Genomic DNA, 7,998 nt, shown 5'->3' with positions numbered 1-7,998 from the left:
TGGAAATTTTTCACTTTCCTCTGCAGCATGGGGCACGAGTCACTTGCTGGAGGGTTCTTTGCAGCTTGAGGTCTTCAAACCCCAATTTGCGGACTTCAGTAACTCAGATATAGGTTAGAGGTTTGTTGCAGGAGTGGGTGGGTGAGATTCTGTGACCTGCGTTGTGCAGGAGGTCAGACTAGATGATCATAATGGTCTCTTCTGACCTTAAAACTATGAATCTATAACTCTGGGGCTGCACTCGCCAAGGACAGCAACTGTGAGTGGGGTACAGAGAAGGGATGGGCATGTTAAAGAGACTTTTGGGTTGCTAGACTTAAGACCCTGAGAGGAAAACTTACTTGGGGGTGGGTCTTTTGCTCATGGTTTGTGTTTATGAACCCTAGTTGCAGTGTTTTCCCATATTCTGAGTTAATTCCTTCCTTTTCTTAAAAGTTTTTGCTACACTCCGACTCTGTGCTTGTGAGAGGGGAAATATTGACTCTTAGGGGCACTCAGGAGGTAGTATGTCCCAGGTCACTGGGTGGGGGAGCTTGAGCCAATTTTGTGTTGTATTGTTGAAAAGGAACCCGATCCTTGTTGCTGCTGGCTCCACCTAGCAGAAGGGTTACATATATTGGCTTGATTTTTTTTTTATAATGTAAGCTCTCTGATTCCAAAGTGTTTTGTGCCTTAAAGACATTTGATTATTATAAGACACTTCCCGATTAGAGAAGATTTGTCACTGCCATCTATGTTCTGTTTATTGAATATAGGGGGGCAGATCTTCAGCTGGTGTGAAATCATTGCTCCGGGAGCTTCAAAGGAGCTATTTCAATTTACATCAGTTAAGGATCTGCTCATGTGACTCCAGGATGCTGGCATGTTGACTCTTTGGCACTTAAGATCTTGAGGCTCCAAGAGGAGAAAACCAACTGAGTCAAATTCTGGAGCTGCTGCATTACTCAAGATTCAGAGTCTGAATCTGACAGGAAACTTAACTTCAGAGAACTCCAGGAACAGGTATGAAAATTCCCCTTATTAAACCAGAGGAATGATTCTGAGTACCCAAACTTTGCAAGGATCTATATAGGACACACAACAAAGGTAGTCTCTTCACCTAGGAACATGCAACCTAGAATAAAGAGGATGTGTGTTTTAAAAAGAACCAGCAACTGTATTTAAAACCATGGATGTGATGTACATTGCTGAAAAATATTTTTCTGGTACTTAATCCTCTTTAGAATGCCTGCAAGGTAATAAAGACCCACACAAGCAAACTTTGTAAACCATAGGTGAGAGTGGGCCTCAGAAGCCTTAACGTGTATTCTCCCATTTAGAAAAATCTTCTAAAATAAAGGTTTCTCAGAATAAACCTTGTGTCAGGGCTGGTTGTTTTCCTCTCCCGTTTCTTTCTGATTCATCTCCTCTGTTGGCCTCTGCATTCCACAAAGCATGGGCTATCTATCTACATAGGGAAAACAGTTTTGTTGCATATGAAGAACAGATATTGTTGTGAAAAATGTTTGCTTTTTTTTTTTATGAGTCATTATCCATGAAGGTCAAATAAGCCTACATAGCAGTGGAATAATCTTTTCAGGTGAGTAGATCTTGGAATTAGCTGTTGGCTATCAGTTTAAAGACTTTTTTTAAATAAGCCATCTACCACTGCCTACTAATTAAGCAAATAGTAATCTTCCTAACGACCATCATATCCAAGTGCCAGGTGCATTTCTTTGATGGTGCCTTCTTTAACATAAATAAAATTAGTTACTACTGCCAAAGATACAGTGGTGGTGGGTATTTTAGGGAGAGAGAGTGTGTGGATGTGTGGATGCATGTGTGGAGAGAATTCTGTTCTTCCTCCCCCTGCCCCCCAGTTGATTTTGTGTCCCCTTTATACAATTTTCCTTTTTCCACACAGACTCTGTACTTGTGAGTGTGGAAGTATTTCCTGTTAAGAGAGCCCAGAGGAGGTATTTAGCTTTTCTGAGGTTTCTGGGAAGTAGCGCCACCTGGTGGCATTTGTTAAATTTTAAAAAGGAGCCTCTAAATATTTGAACCCAGCCCTTCTTGCTGCTGACAACACCTGGCAGAAGGGTTACAGATCTATAAAAGAGAATATTGAGGAGTAGTAGGCAGGAGGAATTACAGTATTGGTGTGAGCATTACTGGAATGCTGTGTCCAGTTCTGGTGGCCACATTTAAATGAAGATATAGACAAAAATGGAAAGGGTTCAGAAAAAAGCTACAGGAACGATTTAGTTTCTTGAAAACCTACCTAACAGTGCAAGACTTAGGACACTCTTACCTATTAGCTATCAAAGAGAAGGTTAATAGGCAATTTGATCACAGTCTACAAATACCTGCTAGAAAATAATATTTCTGATAGAGGGTTTTTTTTAATATAGCAGACATAGGCTGGAAGCAAAGCTAGATAAATTAGGGCCAATTGCCTCCAATGGCAATTTACTGGGTATGTGTTGGATTCTCCATCATGTCAAAGTTAGAATCAGGACTCACAATTTGTCAGACCACTCTGTTTATTAGCGCAGTGCTACGCCAATAACATTCAGAATATGTGAGTGGCCATGCAAGGCCCAAACAGTCTTATTTATACAGATAAAAGAGCGGGAATTAGACAAAGGGACAAAGAAATCAAAACAGTAAAATTCACCTGGGGCACAGCATGCATATCCTATTTCCTTACTAACTGTTATCGATCTAAGGCTAATGCTTCACCAATTGCCCTTAAACGGTGCAATTGTTCTATGTTAATGTCTGTATTCCTGACACCTGGTTGCAACATTCCAACAATTTTGCTTAAAGGTACAGACAGCATTTCTTTAATCCTTTCTATTCTTACTATATAATTCATTCTACTTTCATAATCCCTCCTTTTGGTCAGGCGTACGCCATGACCAACCCTTACTGGGTTCCACAAATTAACTGTTCCTTATCTCTTTGTTCATCAGTGATATTCAAAATCATCATATTAGCACTCTGTTTTGGGGCAGTCATCTGGGTGACACAATTCTGGATACAACAGGAGATTAACTGAAAGCATACAAAAATCACTAAGATTCCAAACAGGATAGTTAGGGCTCCCTGAAACAACCAGTTTCCTATGCCAGAGAAATTGAACAGGTTACTTAGCCACTTCCATAAAGAACTCAGCTCTTCATGAGGAAGATATGCAATTTGTTCTAAGTGGCTAGCTCGATCAATTACCTCATTGATATTGTCAGGTATAAACACACAACATTCTTTCCCAGTGAGGGCACAGGTCCCTCCTTTGGCAGCCAGCACTATGTCTAATGCTTGACGGTTTTGGAGGGCCACCTGTCTGATGACCCCTGTTTCTTTGGCCAGGGTTTTAAAACTTTCTCCAGTTTCATTTGCCATTATTTCAACCACTGCTTGTAACCTTAGGAGTCTTTTTGCGTGGTATATTACTCCCCCAAGTGGGATAAAGGAAGTGCCAATGGCCTCTTCCCAAGTTAAGGGGCTTATGTTATGTATGTACCATTGGGCATCTAGTAAGTCCCTTCTTTTTCGCCTGAAATTACGGAGGTGTTCTCGTGGGAGGGACTTTAGTACCCGGAATTGTGGGAAGAGTTGGGCGGGATAACAGATACCTGACCAGTTAGCTGGTAATACAGTATAAGCTTTGGTTCCACAAATCCAATGATGGCCTATTAAGGCCGGGAAGGGTCGATTGCATCCATTTGTTACATAGGTATCTGCAAATGAGGAGTAATATCCTCCAAAGGGCACGGGGTAATCCTCCTTATGAGGAGTGGTAGTATTTGTATGGCATTGGAAGATTGTATTATTTTTACTAAGATTACTGTAGGGGGAACATGAGATTGATTTTTCTGTTTGATCCCAGGTTGAGAAAAAATTCATATCCCCATACCCAGCCCACCACTCTTTAGTTTTGTTTGAATAATCCCATACACCATCTGCCACAATATGCTGAAGGCAACGGCTTTTTCCCAGATCCAGCCCTGTCCCATTACATACCCAACACCAATGACCTTTTCCCCCCACCACACTTATCCATTTAGATACATTTATTCCCACTGCTTCCCAAGTGTTATTGCTGTTCTGTGTTTTGTTAAATGGACGAAGTCCTCCAGTAAGGTCTGGGGAATTCAGTGGGATAGCCAGGACAGGAACACCAGCTTGAGAGTGGTCTGAGCTATCCACACTTGCTGCTGGATAAAAGAATTGTCATTGTGGGCTCCCCAGATCTTAAGATACCAGAAGCCAAGGAACAGGCACCACCAGAGGTGCATGTTGGAGGCAAGGCCCTTCTGGTTCTGACAACCTCAACTGAGGGAACTGCAGTCACAGTTTTATGTCCACCAGGCAGCAGGCACTAGGCTCAATACTGCTGCTTCTTGGCCCTTGCTTTAGGTCGTCGTCTGCTTCTGGCAACCCTTATGAGAGCGTAGATTGTAAGGTATTGCAGGCTGTTCCTCTACATCTTCTTCTGGAGTCAAAACTGACTTTGCGCAGTCCTGAAGTGTTGATTGGTTCACCGGGGAGGGTGTCTTCTTACACTGTGAAGCATGTATACATGCTGCAATGCCAGATAGCTTAACAGTTGTCTGGGTAGTAAGCAGTACCTGATGAGGACCCTTCCACCGAGGTTCCAAGGCGTGTTTTCGATGGTGGTGCCATATGTAGACCCAGTCACCTGGCTGAAGGTTGTGGCAGGCGTCAGAGGTGGGTTCCGTTGGTCAGGCGGCTCGAACCTGTGAATGGAAGTGACTTACAGCTTCCATTAATCCCTTGCAATATTGAAGGAGCGTACTGTGAGTCAAGTTCAAGTCTGGGACTGGAGTAATGGTAGCCACAGTTCGCATAGGGTGTCCCATAATGATTTCAAAAGGACTCAGTTTATGCCTTTGGGATGGAGTGGATCGCATTTCCATAAGGGCTAGTGGTAAAGCTGCTGGCCAGCTTAACCCTATGGAGTCACAAATCTTAGCAAGTTTATTCTTAAATACACCATTTCACCTTTCCACAGCACCTGCACTTTGTGGGTGGTAGGGACAGTGCAGCAGGTGTGTGACATGTAATATACGATCCAGGTGTTGGACAATTTGTCCGGTAAAGTGTGTACCCCGGTCACTGGACAGAGTGGCAGGAATTCCCTGGGCAGGCATAATATGGTTTAACAAACATTTAGCAATGGACAGTGAGTCAGCCTTGCGACAAGGAAAGGCTTCAATCCAACCAGAAAACAAACATACCATAACCAAAATAAATTCAAATTGTTGACACTTAGGCATGTGTACAAATTCAAGTTGCCAATGCAAGAAGGGTGCTTGGGGCAAGCCCCGGAATCCCTGAGCCACTTTTACAGGTTTACCAATATTGTGGCTTTGGCAAGTGGTGCAGGCAGCACAGTGGCGGGCTGCAAAAGAGCTGAAATGGGGAGCCCACCATCCCGTCTTAGTTAGAGCAGAGACCATTCCCTCCTTTCCGACATGCGAAACACCATGTAGCAGGGCGGCCAGCGATGGGTAGAATGAAAACGGGGCTACAAAGGTACCAGTGGGCGAATACCAAAGGGAATCAGGATGTAGAGAGTAACCCTGGGCAACCCAGGAGTCTTTTTCGGTTTCTGGGGCAGAGTCCTGGAGCAGGGTGAGGTCAGTGAGGGACAGTGGTAGTATAGAAACAGAGAGGGAACCTAGAAATGCATCTGGGGAAGGTTCTATGGCAGCAGTATGTTTAGCAGAGGCATCAGCAAATGCGTTACCCTTAGCAACATCAGTGTCTGCCATCGAGTGGCCAGGGCACTTAACAATAGCCAGGGCAGAGGGAAGTAAAACTGCATACAGGAGAGCAGCGATATAGGGGCCCTTCTTAACGGGGTACCGGCAGATGTAAGGAAACCCTGAGCTTGCCAGAGGGTACCAGAGTCATGTACAACCCCAAAAGTATAGCGGGAGTCAGTGTAAATGGTGGCAGAGCATCCCTCTGCTAAAAAGCAGGCACAGGTGAGGGCAACTAATTCAGCAACTTGTGCTGAGGTTACAGAAGGTAAAGGTGCAGCTTCTAGGGTTTCAGAGAGTGACACTACAGCGTATCCTGCAAGGAGACGACCTTGGTTTTCTCGAAAACAGGAACCATCAGTAAACAAAACAAGGTCAGAGTTAAGGAGAAGGACATCAGAAAGGTCAGAGCGCGGGATGGTGATAGCAGAGACAGTTGCAAGGCAGTCATGAGGATCGCCGTCATTAGACAACAGAAGGAGAGTGGCAGGATTTAACTGAGAACAGCGCTTTATGGTGATATACGAAGCCAACAGCAGTAGAAGTTCATACCTGGCAAGGCGAGCGGAGGAGAGGTGGCTTGTATTGCGTTGTAACAGCAGAGTTTCTACAGAGTGAGGGACCATGAGAGTAAGGGGGGAGCGAAGGACAAGGGATTCAGACATTTCAACTAAGCGTGCTGCAGCAGCCACAGCACGCAGGCAGGGGGGCAGGCCTTGGGCCACAGGGTCCAAAGTGGCAGAGAAATAAGCTACTGGGCGATTCTTGCCTCCGTGCACCTGAGTGAGAACTCCAAGTGCACATCCAGATTGTTCATGGCAGAAAAGGGTAAAAGGCTTAGAATAGTCTGGCAGCCCTAAAGCGGAGGCAGAAGCCAAACCTTGTTTGAGGGAAACAAAGGCAGAGTCTGCTTCAGGTGGCAATGGCATGGGATTAGGCACAGAGAGTCGAGTGAGTTCCTGTAGAGGTTTTGCAAGGGAGGCATATTGGGGTATCCATTGCCTTCAAAATCCAGCCATGCCCAAAAATTTTCGGACCTGGCGTGAAGTGCAGGGTCGGGGAAAGCTAAGGATAGCCTGGACGCGGGTGGGAGAAAGCATACGGGAACCCTGGGAGAGGAGAAAACCAAGGTATGTGACAGAGGTTTGACGAGCTGTAGTTTAGAGGGAGAAGCCTTGTGACCTTTGTTTGCTAGGGCAGTAAAGAACACTAAAGAATCAGTTTCTGAGGCAGATAATGAGGGGGAACAGAGGAGCAGATCATCTACATATTGGACTAGAGTGGACCCAGATGGGAAAACAAGGTCAGCTAGGTCTTGGGCTAATGCCTGGGAGAAATAAGATGGACTTTCCATATACCCCTGAGGGAGCGTGGTCCATGTATATTGCTGTCCCCTGTAGGAAAAGGCAAAGAGGTACTGGGAATCAGGGTGAACCAGAATAGAAAAGAAAGCAGAACACAAATCAACAACAGTAAAATGAGTTGCAGCTGGTGGGATAGAAGCCAGGATTGTTGCTGGGTTTGGGACAACAGGAAAAACGGGTATGACAATACGATTAATGGCTCGAAGGTCCTGAACAAATCGCCATGATTTGCCATCAGCTTTTCGAACGGGGAGGATAGGAGTGTTACAGGGACTGGAACAGGGAACAATAATGCCTTGCTCCTGCAGGGCAGTTATGACCGGAGCAATGCCAGCCTCTTTCTCAGGGTTTAAAGGGTACTGGGATAGGCGAGGCAGGGGTTTGGAAGAGTCAACAGTAATGCAGACAGGATCAGTATTTAAGCGGCCCACCTCAGAGGGATGGGTTGGCCACAGAGAGGAAGGGACCTGCGAAATTAGGTGCTCAAGGGACGGGACCAGTGGGCAACAAGGGACCGGAGTAGAAAGGGACGTTTCAGACAGCAGGGAGGCTACAGAATCACTCAGGGAAGACTGGGGAATTTGTAAATAGACCCCATCCGGGGAACAGTTTATGGTGCAGCCAAGCTTACATAACAGATCCCAACCCAAAAGGTTTACCGGAGTGGAATCAGAGAGAAGGAAGGCATGATCTGCAGAAAGGGGACCAACCTGGACCGGTAGAGGTTTTGAAAGGGGATAAGGGGTTGGGACTCCCGTAATGCCCACAGCGGACACGGTTTTTCTGGAGGGGGGAACCTCAGGCAGGTCGGTAGTACGAACTGCAGAGAGCGAAGCTCCCGTATCAACAAGGAAAGGGAGAGA

The sequence above is a fragment of the Gopherus flavomarginatus genome, chromosome 4 (genome assembly GCF_025201925.1).
Source record: "Gopherus flavomarginatus isolate rGopFla2 chromosome 4, rGopFla2.mat.asm, whole genome shotgun sequence".
Classification (NCBI taxonomy): Eukaryota; Metazoa; Chordata; order Testudines; family Testudinidae; genus Gopherus; species Gopherus flavomarginatus.
The sequence above is the reverse complement of the archived record's forward strand: the minus strand, read 5'-3'. Positions refer to the sequence as shown.